Raw genomic sequence first — 14,734 nt, forward strand, 5'->3', positions numbered from 1 at the left:
GCAAAGGGAAGGAAAAGATGTGGTAGAAAAACGTGTACAAGCAATAGGGATAAATGCATCCTGGAGAGGATTCTGAAACAAAACCCATTCAAAAATGTGGGGGAGATTCACAAAGAGTGGACTGCAGCTGGAGTCAGTGCTTCAAGAACCACCACGCATAGACGTATGCAAGACATGGGTTTCAGCTGTCGCATTCCTTGTGTCAAGCCACTCTTGAACAAGACACAGCTTCAGAAGCGTCTCACCTGGGCTAAAGACAAAAAGGACTGGACTGCTGCTGAGTGGTCCAAAGTTATGTTCTCTGATGAAAGTAAATTTTGCATTTTCTTTGGAAATCAAGGTCCCAGAGTCTGGAGGAAGAGAGGAGAGGCACAGAATCCACATTGCTTGAAGTCCAGTGTAAAGTTTCCACAGTCAGTGATGGTTTGGGGTGCCATGTCATCTGCTGGTGTTGGTCCACTGTGTTTTCTGAGGTCCAAGGTCAACGCAGCCGTCTACCAGGAAGTTTTAGAGCACTTCATGCTTCCTGCTGCTGACCAACTTTATGGAGATGCAGATTTCATTTTCCAACAGGACTTGGCACCTGCACACAGTGCCAAAGCTACCAGTACCTGGTTTAAGGACCATGGTATCCCTGTTCTTAATTGGCCAGCAAACTCGCCTGACCTTAACCCTATAGAAAATCTATGGGGTATTGTGAAGAGGAAGATGCGATACGCCAGACCCAACAATGCAGAAGAGCTGAAGGCCACTATCAGAGCAACCTGGGCTCTCATAACACCTGAGCAGTGCCACAGACTGATAGACAAGGAGCCCCAACTAAGTATTGAGTGCTGTACATGCTCATACTTTTCATGTTCATACTTCAGTTGGCCAACATTTCACATAAAAATCCTTTTTTTGTATTGGTCTTAAGTAATATTCTAATTTCGGGGATACTGAATTTGGGATTTTCATTAGTTGTCAGTTTTAATCATCACAATTAAATGAAATAAACATTTGAAATATATCAGTCTGTGTGTAATGAATGAATATCCAAGTTTCACTTTTTGAATGGAATTACTGAAATAAATCAACTTTTTGATGATATTCTAATTATATGACCAGCACCTGTAATGGATGATTACCATGACATTTGGTTCAGATATCTGTGGTGCCTTGGTAATGATCCCCTGACTTTTCACCTAGTGCCACCAGCAGGCTGACATTTCTGGTTGAGAGTGAAATGTCTAGACAACTACTGGATAGATTACCATATGATTCGGTGCAGCCATTCATGGTCTTTTTGAACTTTGGTAATCCTCTTGACTTTATCTAGTGCCATCATCAGGTCACAATTCCAATTTGTCTAATAGTTTGGCATATCTATCAAATAGTTTTCTTTACAATGAGCATGACCCAATCCCAATGTCCCCCCTAAGCCCTGAACCCTCACAGACTTTACTGAGTCACTTGGAAAGTGATTGAGTGCAAGAGGCTGCAAGGGCTCAAAATGCTGTAAACAGGAACGGGACAGCACTTTGCCACTTTATTACCTTGATGACGCCGAAACACATTGCACACTTGTTATTTTATGTTCCTGCAGGCGATCGCCCTACAGAGTGGAGGAGAGGTAGCCTAAATGTCAATATATATTTGTTAATAATCATTAATACACTATTATGGGTCAAAAAAACATCACTAAGCAAAAACTAAAATAAATACTTGAATAAACTTAAGTGTGTAATAAGGCTATTGCATTCCTCTGAATTCATGTGTTCTATGCACCATCTTAAGTTAAGAAAACTTTCAACACTTTTAACATCAGCATAGGTGTTGATGCTTGTTTGTTTACTGTTTTCTTCTTCTCTTATAATGCGGATTTGCCGTGATATTTCTCTCGCTTCCGGGCTTCCCCTGAGGCGAGTTCAGCGCAGACGTAGCAAAACGTTTTTTTCCACGGAAACGGTGGTCCCCTGAACACCCTGTTGTATACGCAAGCGCACTGCGTTTTCCTGGCTTTTTAACGCCGTTGTGTTAACAAACTTGTTGCAGTTGATTGGGTAACACATGAGACACGCCCACCAAACGGGAGAAAACATAAGCCCATTGCAGAACGTTGCGCAACGTTTCAAGCAAACATGCCGTTCAATCTGAAAACGTTGCAAACCGGTGCAAAACGTTTTGAGATTCAACCAGCCCCCGGTAACCCCCCTGTTTCACGTCATACCGCTATGAACTGTGAGCAATTCCCTCAGCCAAAGTCTTCAGAAATGCGGACTTACGAAAAGGGTCTATAAAGGGCTCAAAATGTCCGCGAGAGAGCCCTCGCGCACTTGAGTGAACTCTGGTCGAAGTCACCCTCCAGGCCAAATCGAGCTCCCTAACCCACGTAGGGTTTAAATACAGCGACAACTTTCGGACGAACTACCCTCTCTCCCCTGCATAAATGGGATCTGACGTTACCGCTGCACTCACTGCTATAATACATGTATCAAATAAACAACAGTGGTATTAAGATTCAGGATTGATGTTGAGGAAAAGTGTGTTTTATGCAATAACGAAACTGAAAGCATTTGTCATTCATTTTGTGTTTGTGTCGAATATTTCTTTAAGAAAATGACCAGAACTATCCCAGCTGACATTGGGCCCAATGTTTCCCCTCACAGACTCACAGACTCTTCCCGGGAAGTCCGTGAGGGTTTAGAGCTGTCCCATTGTCAAATCGTCAAGCGTATTTCTGCAGACTTTGGCTGAGGGAATTGCCCACAGTTCATAGCGGTATGACGTAAAACACGGGGGTTACCAGGGGCGAGTTCAATCTCAAAACGTTTTGCACCGGTTTGCAACATTTTCGGATTGAAAGACATGTTTCCTTGCAACGTTCTGAAATGGGCTTCAAGGTATGTTTTTTCCCGTTTGGTGGGCGTGTCTCAGGTGTTACCCAATCAGCTGCGAAAAGTTTGTTAACACAACGGTGTTAAAAAGCCAGGAAAATTCTCTGCGCTTGCCTACACAGCAGGGTGTTCAGGGAACCACCGTTTCTGTTGAAAAAAACGTATTGCTACGTTTTGTCTGCGCTGAACTCGCCCCAGGGGCGCCCGTTGCAGAACGTTGCGCAATGTTGCGAGTAAACATGTCGTTCAATCAGAAAACGTTGCAAACCGGTGCAAAATGTTTTGAGATTGAACTCGCCCCAGGGGAAGCTCGGAAGAGAGAGAAGTATCACGGCAAATCCGCATTTTAAGAGAAGTAGAAAACTGTAAAGAAACAAGAATCGACACCTACGCTGATGTTAATATTGTTGAAAGTTTTCTTAACTTAAGATGGTGCATAGAACACATGAAGTCAGAGGAATGCAATCACCTTATTACACACTTAGTTTATTCAACAATTTATTTTAGTTTTTGCTTAATGATGCTATTTGACCAACAATAGTGTATTGATTAATTACAAATATATATTGACATTTAGGCTACCTCTCCTCCACTCTGTAGGGCCATCGCCTGAAGGACGTAAAAACAAGGCAAAAACATAAAATAAAAAGTGTGCAACGTGTTTCAGCGTCCTCAAGGTAACGTGATAAAGTGGCAAAGGGCTGTCCCATTCCCGTTTACAGCATTTTGAGCCCTTGTAGCCTCTTAAACTCAATCACTTTCCAAGTGACATCAGTGAAGTCTGTGAAGGTTCAGGGCTTAGGGGGGACACTGGGATTGGGCCTGTGAGTCTGTGAGGGGGGACATTGGAATTGGGCCGGGGCCTATGAATATCATAGTCAGAGCTGTAATATATAATGAAATATTCATCTTTATTTCTGTAGCATTTGTTTGAGGTAATACGTTTTTAGTGACCAAATTGTTCCTGCTGCTTTTGTAATATAGTACAGACAACATTCTGGTGGGAATCTGTATCTGTATTTGATCCTTTTGTCTTATAATAGGCTGTGTTATAAGGAAGAATCATAAATTATTGTGCCAAGATCATGTAAGATATTACACTGTCAATCTAATCAGTATGAAATTCCCCTTAAAGCACTGAGCTGTGGCAGCATTTGCTTGTCAGAAGACTTGGGGAGCTGCACTATCCAATTTGTCCACTTGATGGCAATAAAGTAAAGACATTTGGCCAGATGACAGATGGCATTAAATGTGTTAATTCAAAGCGTGCTCATGTTTTGTTAAATGGGGACACTCAGTGTAAAGGCTGAGAGCATCCCTCAAGGCCTCATGGGGTATAAAGCTACGGTATAGGGATCTAATCAGACCCTAGATTAAAAGATGCTCTCTTACCAAATGACAAATGATTAAACCTCCATTTACAATTCAAATTCAGCCTAATTAAAAAAAAGTACAGATAAGAATGACTTTCTTTCTTTAACAATACTGCTTGTGTGGTAACATGGGTACTTGAGATCTGAAACCCATGTCCAGTCTAAGCTTTAAACCTGGGAACACTACTTTCCCACAGAGTACAAACAGTATTAATGCTAATAGAGTCTGGCAAGCATTAATCATTTTGTCCAACACACTTTCTTTCACACAGTTTTTAAGTTACCAGGCTCTTTTATTTATTTATTTGTGGCTAATAAAACAATGTAATCTAATCTAATTTAGAAAGTAGTCTGTCTTGGCCAGAGATCCAAGGACTAGAAGTGGTGACAGTGGCTTCAGTGTTTTCCTTCTCAAAATGCTGCTTTGACAACCTCTTCTTGAAAATTACGACAGCACATGTGTGAGAACCTTGTTCATGTAACTATGTACATGAACAACTATGCATACAAACATCAGCTTATAAAATAAGATGAATTTTTATAGATTTAAATTCCCAACTGGCTACAGTAGTATTAAAGTGCTACTAAAGCATTATTTAATCAGCAACAACAATCTCATATATAATACACTTTTTGTTGATGATATATATATATATAGCTATTTTCTTTTTCTTTTTACACTGTGGTATTGGAATACCACCTTGTCTTCCTTCACCACTGTGCAGTGATAAGACACAAAACAGATAGGCTACTTCTTCTAACCCACAATTCTAGCAAAAAAAAATACAATGAAGTTACAACAGAGCAGCTTTGCTTTGAAAATAAATACCGCTGAAAATAGCAATAGCCTACTGAATGCAGACGCTTGTAGTTGACAATATTAGGCTGCAGTTGGTTGCCATGGTACAATCAATCACAGAGATTGAAACTGCTACATATAACATTTTTGTCCCATAATTGATCATTTAGTTACTGTTAAAGCCGAGACCGCTGTGTGACACCTGCGGGCCCCGCCTTCCCGGAGAATAAAGCTCTACATTGATTGGCTGCCATTGTTGTCCTTCCCGCAGTCTGAACAGACCATTGGTTTGTGACGTGTCAATCATGTGTCAATCTGCAACCTGATTGGTGCGCCTGTCCTCGTGCTTAACGGAAGGCACAGTGGACCAGCCATTCTGTGTGACTTACTCGTAATGATTGATGCCGCAGTTTATACCACATCCCTGTTGTACATCGCGCGACTGTCATGGTTAGGCTATTTTAGCGGATCTCTACGGAAAGATATTTTTCCTCTAATTCAGTTCGCACACACGAGTCCCTCCGCGTGCATAGGCTCGCGACCCAGCTGTGCGACGCCGCGCTGCCTCCCGGTTGATCGGCGGCAGGAGGATGGCACTGCGTTGGACGGTCTCTGTATTTGTCCTCGGTGGTCTATTAAGATTTTAATTAGCTGATAACATAGGCTACGTTTGATATTTACGACGGACTGGTGTGGGGCAATAAACGCACCGCTCTGAGTATGGAAAAGGAGTCCGGGTAAGTGTTTAGGCTTTCATTTGTTTATTTGAGGTGTTCATTTTTAAATGGAATATACATGTCATCGCGGAGAGCCTATTGACGGCCCCACGAGCTTATTAGTTTGTATCAATTCAGCGTTAAAACTAACATTGCACCGTAGGCCCACAGAGCAAAACACTGTTGGTCCTGGTTATTGAAGCCCCGTCAACCGCGGCTTCATCCATCGGCTCCATTTATTTCAGTGTAAAATTCCGTTGTACAGCATGCCAACGGAAACACGGCCATTCATGAGCCTATAAACCATTTTTTATTGCCAAATGATAGCATGTTGCTCTGTGCCATGTCCATATTGTCTCTCCTCCACGTCCCGTCCTCGTCGTTACACAACCGTGTTGCTGTGGGAAGCCGGAACATTTTTGGTGCCGCAAAGACGGGATGATGTGTCATTTCGCCACAGATGTTGATCCACTAGTCGACTGCAGAGCATGTAGGCCTGTTATTCAGGCATCCTCAAGCAGCAGCAGGCCGGGATAATGAGCTGTCATGTCCAAACAACTCAGTCAATAGGATTACAGGCTCTTCAAGTAGCCTATGAAACTGCAGGATGAAAAATTGAGTCATTTTTAATGAAGAGCTGTTTTCTTGTGGAACAACAGTGGACTGGCTATGTTGTGTCCACTTGTGTGTGTCTGTTGAACTGTCCTTGATAAACACCACAGACACTGAGCCCCCTACCTGCCCCTTCACTAGTCTCCTCAGCTAAAAGCAGCGGTTTTCAATGTTAATCCAGCTGTTGTATACTGTATCCATCTAATCAGAGGGTGATTTACAAGTAATTTTAATAAGTAGAGACAGAAAACCAGCACTGCTGTAAACCATGAGGAGCAGGACTGAAAGCCACTGAGTTAAATGGCTATGTTTTAAATCTGGGCCAGGCACATATCCTTTACCTCCCAAGTGGAATAAAAAGTAGAGAACTGACATAGTTTTAGATTAAAGCTACCGCTGACTAGTCATAAAATGGAAGAGCTCTCTCGGGTGCTTATCTTTTTTTTTTTAAACAGAGGGGAAATATTCATTAAATTATCAGACTCTGTTGATTGTAGTTACGACTTCACTGCCTCATGACTAAGGATGTGTAGCCTACCACTGAGACACAATGAGATTACGCTCAGGCTTATCTGTGAAATCCACTCACCATGCAAAAGGCACCTCACATATTTCACAGACATGGAAACAGGTATCTGAGTCTCACATCCTGGTGACCTTGTTTTGAAGTGCCTCAATCTCGGAACTTCTCCTTTATCTGATCCTACGATCACATGCATGCTACATTTGTGACACGCGAGCACACCCCAGCTTATCCCAGCTAACCTTTTCAGCTGCACTCACTGCTGCTGCTGTTGCTGCTGACAAATTAATGCATGAGAGAGTGGTAAGCTAATAGGCTCTGGAAAGTGTTGTCAGGATAAAACAGTCTGTGAGTTGTGCTTACACTTCTTACCCCCAGCAAGAATAGGGGGAGCAATATCACCTTACCTTTTTACTACACTGTACGGGTTGTCTGGCTGCTGCTGTCCAGGTTTATTATTGTCTGCTACTTCTGGTTGTAGAACAGGATAAACAGGCTCACATGTCCAGCTTCGTAAAAAGGACGGGCTGATTGATTTCCCTCACACCTAAAACAAGATTAGCCTTTGATAAGTTGTGTCTTTTTCTTGCAATCTAACAGATCCACTCCAGTAGTGGCGTAATCCAGCAAGAAAACCTGAGATGAATAATCAGAGGAGCAAAATGAGTTTTTTCACTCTCATATTGTTACTCTGCAGGTTTAACAGTTTAGCCCTGAAAAGCCCTCAGATGCTCCTTCCGTTCCAGAAGTGCAACCTTGTACCTCGTATAAATGTTATCTTAATTAATTGATGAGATAAATGTAGATGATTTTAGTAATGACTGGCTGTTTGACTTGGGTAGAGTCTATGAATGATTTAGGCCCCTTGGGAAAAACATAGTGCTATAACTAACAATTATTTTCAATATTGATTAATCTGAAGCAGTCATTTGGAGTCTGGAGCCTTCAGTATCATCTCTCCTGGCTCATGCTTATGTTGCTTGTTGGCTTGCTGGTTGGCTGCTTTGGTGCTGGCCTGGCCTGTGTGCACGGCACTGCACTACATCTCCTGTGCTGACACATGGAAACAGAGAGCAGCTTGATGACCTGGCTGCTGTGGTTCAAGCTCACTACAACTGCGGCTCCTCCACAGCTCTTCTCTCTTTACTCTATTGTTCTTTAGGCTGCAGATTTATAACTGGATCTGTGTCGCCCTGCAGATTTAACACTGACTGAATTGTGATCTAATTTTCAGACTGCTGCACATTGGATTTATACCAACATGCAAATTATGTTCCTATAATGATGCAGAAATATGCATAGGGCCATTATTATAATGCTGTAGAGGAACTCTGTTCTGTTGCTCTCCTTGCTATTCATTCACCTGTTTAAATAGTAATTTGATTGGTTTCCTTGCCTAACATTATTTTCCTTGGCAGTAGTGGAAGAACTCATTCCTCTAGTAAAAAGCTAATATGCTGCTAACATGCAGAGAGGATGAGACGGTCCCAGAGCCAGCAGACCAACTCCAGACAGCAACACTCACAACTCTCCTGCTACCATAGCTAACATCACAACAACAGCATGTCTTGGCAAACTAGAAAGTAAGCTGAATGTCAGTGGGCAAATCATTTTTACCTGACACACATCATGGCTGGAACGGCTAGAACAGTTTTGTGTGGCGGGGTGCGGGCCACTCTGTTTTTTTTCCCCCATTTACAGAGCCAGGGCTGTGGACAAACACCAGATTATTTTTCAGCGCACACACAGATCAGACAGCTAGCAGACCCTGAGGTGATATTTGCTAAATTTGACAAAAAGACTTGTATTGGATTAGAATCGCTTACCTTTACTTTTAAAGTAACACAATGAAAAATGACCTCTGTGACGGATATATGTTAAAACGTTAATACTAATGCATTCCTTCTTATGGCTTTAATTAACCAGGATTTCAGTCAGAGACAAACATGCTGCCACTCCGTACTGAGCATTTCATCAGCTAAATCAAGGTAGTGTTATTGTTTATAATGAACATGAGGGAATGATTTACCGCAGGGTGAATCTGTGGGAGTATGATTAACAATACAAACGTGTTACTGAGTGAGACACTCAGGCATTTTGAAACCTGTGTTGTAATAGCAGGCTGTTGATGATGCTTCTTTTGCACAATCGACCTGTAACATGATGTGTCCTGTCAACTAATTGGTCATAGATAGTTTTTGCAGTTGAAATGAGGTGGCACTGAAATGTCTTCAGATTGGTTTATTTACAAAGGAGGTTTGCTTTTGTACTCATAAATGCCAGAATGAACGAGGGCCTTAAATCGTGTTTTACATCTTTTGATTTTTTTCTGGTTTCAAATTAAAACTGATCCAAGCTCCTATAGTCTCTATGAACACCTGCCCAGATCACCTGACTAACAGGACAGTTTGATTAGTTTTCTCATTTCCTCAGGAGGCTTTAGGTAGTTATGCAACACAGGAAAACAAGAAACACACATGTGTTTGTGGATTCATAGTGTTTGACTGTTTCCCTCCTCTCACAGCCATTTCTACGCCAAACAACAGATGTTTATAATCAGAACAGGTCTTTAAACGGTAGGTCAGATACTGATCAGTGTCCGTGCCACCGGAAAAGTATGAAGTGAAAAGAGAATGAATGCAGCAAGAAAAGTAATGTCAGTCATTACTTTAGCATCACATTAAGCTGTGGCTATGTGCCTGTGGTAGCACCCAGTTTGTAGGAGTTACCCTCCGTGGCATGCTCATGTAATCCAGTTTTGAGATTAGTGAGTGATTAGTGGATGTTTCAGTCTGTTTTATCATGCTTTATTTAGCTATAAGATATTAAATAATCTGAGCAGTATTAGTACTAATGCACTGACTGTTCTGTGGTAGAAAAATATTCAAGTAATTGATGGGTTGTGGGGATGGCTATTTCTGGACAATTTCCTCTCACAGTGGCACACATGGGAGCCCAATCATCTGGAGAGGGATACTAACTAAATTTAGAGCAGGAAAGCATTAGTCATATAAAGTGAATGTGGTCAGTAGATTTGGGGAACCGAGTCTGGAAAACATTTGTCGTCAGTGTCTCTTCGATTGCTCTAAATGAGTCTCCTCCTCATTCAGGCTTAATGTCACACCAAGTTCCCTGTAAACCTTTGCTGCACTGCATGAACGTAAGAGAGTTACCAATTTCATATCAATAATCTATACAGTGCAGTTGGAACATGAGCGCTGTTTGGAGAACAGTAATGCTCGTTACTATAATGATGATGCTGGACAGCTGCTATTCTCAGGGTTATTGGGTCGCTGGTTCCAGTACAAAGAGAACATAAACCACTGTGCCATCAGATTCCCAGTTGAATTCATGTATCAGTGGTGGACCAAGTTCTCCGATCATTTAACAAGTACAAATATCACAATCTAAAAATTCTGTACACACAATTTTACTGAAAGAGGAACTCCACCAATCCAACACATCAAAGTCTGTTCACAGGTTGTGTGTAGTACTACATATGTGAAAAAAGTGCCTCAAGTCACTTGAGTCAGTGTCACTTGGCTGAGAAGACTACAGGTTTGAAAATGGGGGGGAAAACTTGGGTTGTGGTGATAGAAAGAAGTGCGCTTACCAGACCTCTGTAGCCCACTCCTCATCTCAGCTCGAGGCTACATTGGCTGCTACTAACATAACGCACCCAAATCTCCCAGTGGTGTGTCAGTGGTTGAGTTGCATTGTGGGTAGTGTAGGTACCAGTGTCTAACAAAGAAGAAGAATGTGTGGAATGAAAAAGATGATATGTCTAGTTCTGGGGCGTCTATTTGGATCCTTTTTTCTTAAATTGTCCATCGTGAGTCCAACAATGTGAAATACTAAACAATGTGAAGTACAAAATTATTAGCAACAAAATACTCTGTATAAGTACTCTGAATTGACCCATGTCACTGTTATATTGTTGACTAATTATTGCATTAATATGTACCATAGTCATACACTTAGGTAGTTTAATTAATAGCAAAGCATCATATTTTAAAAACAGATTGTATGTGAAATCTTAATCTGAAAAATAACCAGTAACTATAGCTGCTAAATAAATGGAGTAAAAAGTAAAATATTTCCTTTTAAAAGGTAGTTAAGCAGTATAAAATGGAAATCTCAAAATTGTACTTATTGCAAGTGCAGTATTTGTCAGACAGATGTTGTTAGGTCAGATGCTGTTAGTTCATTTAAAAGCCTGGTTTCATCATACATAAATTGATTAGTGTCTGTTTAACACACCATTGCCCTTGTTCACTAAATGTGGAGTGTGTTTAACGTGTCGATATGTGCAGTGAGGACTAATTCCATGCATTGGTTTTAGCTAATTGAGTCATTCTGATTCTAGTCATGGCTTTCACAAGTATTGAGGGAGAGAACATCCCTGCTTTACAATGGGACGCTTTGAGCAATGTAGAGCCCAACAGCAGTCACAAGGACAGTGGGTCCAGTGGATGAATAGCGTGGAAATAAACAGTCCACCTGTCAGTAACCAAACTTGAGATCATGAGTTGGAACCACAGCGAGGTAAGCAGGTACGGATTTATGAAGGACTAGAAGCTCCAGAGGGCCCAAAACAAACACCCACCTACTTTGAAAACTTGCTGATTTTTCTGTTTTTCTTTCATAAAATGCTGGTCAGGTTTTTTGGGCCTCTGGGGAAAAATAAATAAATATATATATATATATATATATATATATATATATATATATATATATATATATATATATATATATATATATATATATATATATATATATAACCTCAGAATGTCTGATAATATGTCTTTACTCATTTTGCAGACTGGAAAATATAGAAGGTGGTATTGTGAAGAGAGGGGTATTTTTTTTTTTTTACCCTCCTTTTTTTAAAATTGCTCCAGGCCAGTCAATGTCACTAAGCCCAGATGGAGACCGTGAAAAGCTTCTTTGCATCAAGTGCAAAGAGTATTTTGTAAATCAGACACATCCTGCACTGTTTGCATGCAAACCATGGAGGGGCGAAGGGGACGTGGGTTCATGTTGGATAACTGGAGGTGTGTGTGTGTGTGTGTGTGTGTGTGTGTATGTGTGTGTGTGTGTGTGTGTGTGTGTGTGTGTGTGTGTGTGTAAGAGAGGAAACAATAGCGCTGTCTGTTTCTGTAGACAGTGAGAGCTTGGAGAGGATGCGTTCAGGCGTAGACTTTACACAGTACCATAGTTGTGCACGGCGATATCAGTCAAGGAGAGACTAAAACATAAACACACAGAATTGTGCTCACATCTCTCACACAGCAGGATGTACACAGGCACAGGCCACACGCTAACTGTGCCCATACATTGCAACACTCACACATGCTGAGGTGGAACATATCACAACACACCAAACATGGAGACATGCACATGTTAAACAGTAACCTTGCATGCAGCACACACACGCACTAAACATGGTTGTAAACACACATTCTTATGGATTATAATGAAAGCCCCCCCCCCCCCCCCCCCCCCCCAGCTGGCCTTTATCTCTGTCCTCTCCAATTTCTCCCAAGTACACAATGACATTAGAGCGGGCCTGCTGTCATATACAGAGCAACAGCCAAGCTCAGAAAATCTGGCTTGTTTTGTTTTGCTTTGTCAGAGACCTTCACAATGTCCTTCCATTAACCAATGTGTGTGTGTAAGAGAGAAAAACTCCCACTTCAGTACCACTCTGCTGTAGTCCTGCATGACTCACACCTCTTACAGTGATGTCTGACCACAGTGACACAGCTAAAGAGCCCTCTGTAGTGCTGAAACCTCTCTGTTGCATCTTTTCTTTTGTACTGTTGTCACTAACAGTTAACCATGCAACGTAGATGCAAGCTCTTGGTGTGTATTCCTGTAATAGTCAATGGTCTGTGCAGGTAGCTAGCCTGGAAGTGGACATGCTATTATTTATTTCTTTTGCCATAAATCCAAACTCTCAGGTTGTTTTGTTTGTTTCTTTCTGGGAACACCTTGATTTGATTTCATCTGAACTCTGAAGTGATGCAGTAAATTGCTATGATTAATACATGTCATCCAGTCTGACTTTTTGTTGCAAGAATGAGATAAAATTTAATATCCAGACTCTTGTCATGAAGCAGCAGTGAGTGAGGGCTCTGCTCGGAGAGAGCCAGTCTCATCAACATTATATTGATTCTCTTGTGCCTTTTGATTTCAAGTATCACTGGCCAGTGTGGTGAATATGAGCCTGCTTTATTCAGCTTTACTGCCCAGAAGGAGCACTGAGACGGTGAAAACATTCATAAGTGATTAGTACAGTTTGTCAGTAATAGAGCTCACCTCAGTCTCACTGCTGGGATTGAGGTGAATATGTGACTGACAAGGCAGATTCATCACTGCCTGGGGCTCACCCATCTGTCAGATGACTTTAATCCTAGAAGAAATGCATTGTCAGTTCTGTGATTGTTGCAGTAAATTCAGTTTAACTTTAGCAGATTAACTTGAGTAAATAACTGCTGGATCTAGGGAAAATCTGTTCCACAATTAGCTTATGTTGGTGGAAATACTTTCATATGAAAAGGATGTTATTTCAGATTTGTCCTTTGACCGAGCCCTTTTACAAATGTGATTGGTCTCATTGGCTTGTTAATGGTTCTTTTGACTGGCGCTGGTTTCTTTGCATGAATGTGGTCGTTGTCTCTTCCCCATGCAGTGTTTCGCCTGTTCAGACTCTTTTTAATGCTCCTTCCATCTCTTCCCCTGCAGGCTATTTTTCTGCTCTCCTTGTTTTGTTGTACATGTCTGCTTCATATGTAGGCTATTGTATGTTTTTATCTCAACCTTCACGGCTGATTACACAGCCATCGTTAAATCAATGCATTGCATTGATTCTTAGTTTTCTAATAAATGTACCTCAATGTAATTCACTGTATTCACTACTGTGTATTTTCTATCTGGGATTTCTCTCCTCCTCATTATATTGTACGTATTATTCATGAGTTATTATTAGCTGCTCATCAGCTACACGTGTGTGTGTGTGTGTGTGTGTGTGTGTGTGTGTGTGTGTGTGTGTGTGTGTGTGTGTGTGTGTGTGGCCAGCAGTGATTTCCACAGGACTCCCCCAGTAAGAGAGCTGCCATCCATAATGCAGAGGAGGTAGAGTCAGGGGAATGGACTGTGTCTCTGCATTTTGCTTCCTATTACAGATGAGCAACTTGGCCTTTTACCTCTTAATCTCCACTGACTTTTTGTAACTTCTACTCAGCTTCCTCTCTGATTCCTGGCTGCAACACAGTGAGAGAAAGAAAGAAGCAGAGTTTGTATATGTATACTCTGTGTGTTTGCGGCCATAGCCAAGCTCTGGGATGTTTGTTTTCCCCTGGTATGTGTGAAAAATTCACACCATCCCTTTTTAATATCTAGCTCTCCATCTTCTGCATGTATTTGTAATGATTAATATAATGAGGGAAAGCAAAGCACGGGGTCTAGATATGCAAGTTAAATGTTACACTCAAGACACAAATGCCTCTCCCTTGTATGCCCTTAACCAAGCAAACACGAAAGACACATACACAAGTTTATAAAACCCCCACTCAATCAAGAATCCATTCACAGTGCCTTTGGCCCAAACAGTACAGTTACATCTATTCTCCAATGGCTGAAAAAGGTTTTTTCTTCCATCACTTCCTGAGTTCACATGAGATGGGAGACGAGTAAAAGCTCCCTAAAGTCTCCTGTTCATAGCCAGTGGCTTCAGCTCTTTATAACCTCAGTGACACCTGCCTTACCTCCCTGAACTCACTCACTTATTCATCTGGTTTATTTATGATCTGATTGATTTATTATCTTTTAAT

The 14,734-nt window shown here is 41.4% G+C and overlaps 1 protein-coding gene across 2 annotated transcripts in view; it reads left to right on the forward strand.

Annotated features, from left to right (window-relative positions):
• The first annotated feature begins 5,407 nt into the window (after positions 1 to 5,407).
• Positions 5,408 to 14,734, forward strand: part of si:ch211-239f4.1 (EVI5-like protein) — a 39,996-nt gene continuing 30,669 nt past the window's right edge. For both annotated transcript variants that reach the window (XM_038713805.1, XM_038713806.1), the window contains exon 1: positions 5,408 to 5,785. The gene's annotated coding sequence lies outside the window, so the exon portion shown is untranslated. The remainder of the gene's footprint in view (positions 5,786 to 14,734) is intronic.

This window comes from Micropterus salmoides, unplaced genomic scaffold (genome assembly GCF_014851395.1).
Source record: "Micropterus salmoides isolate LMB-PRFRI ecotype aquatic unplaced genomic scaffold, ASM1485139v1 Ms_hic_scaffold_12, whole genome shotgun sequence".
Classification (NCBI taxonomy): Eukaryota; Metazoa; Chordata; class Actinopteri; order Centrarchiformes; family Centrarchidae; genus Micropterus; species Micropterus salmoides.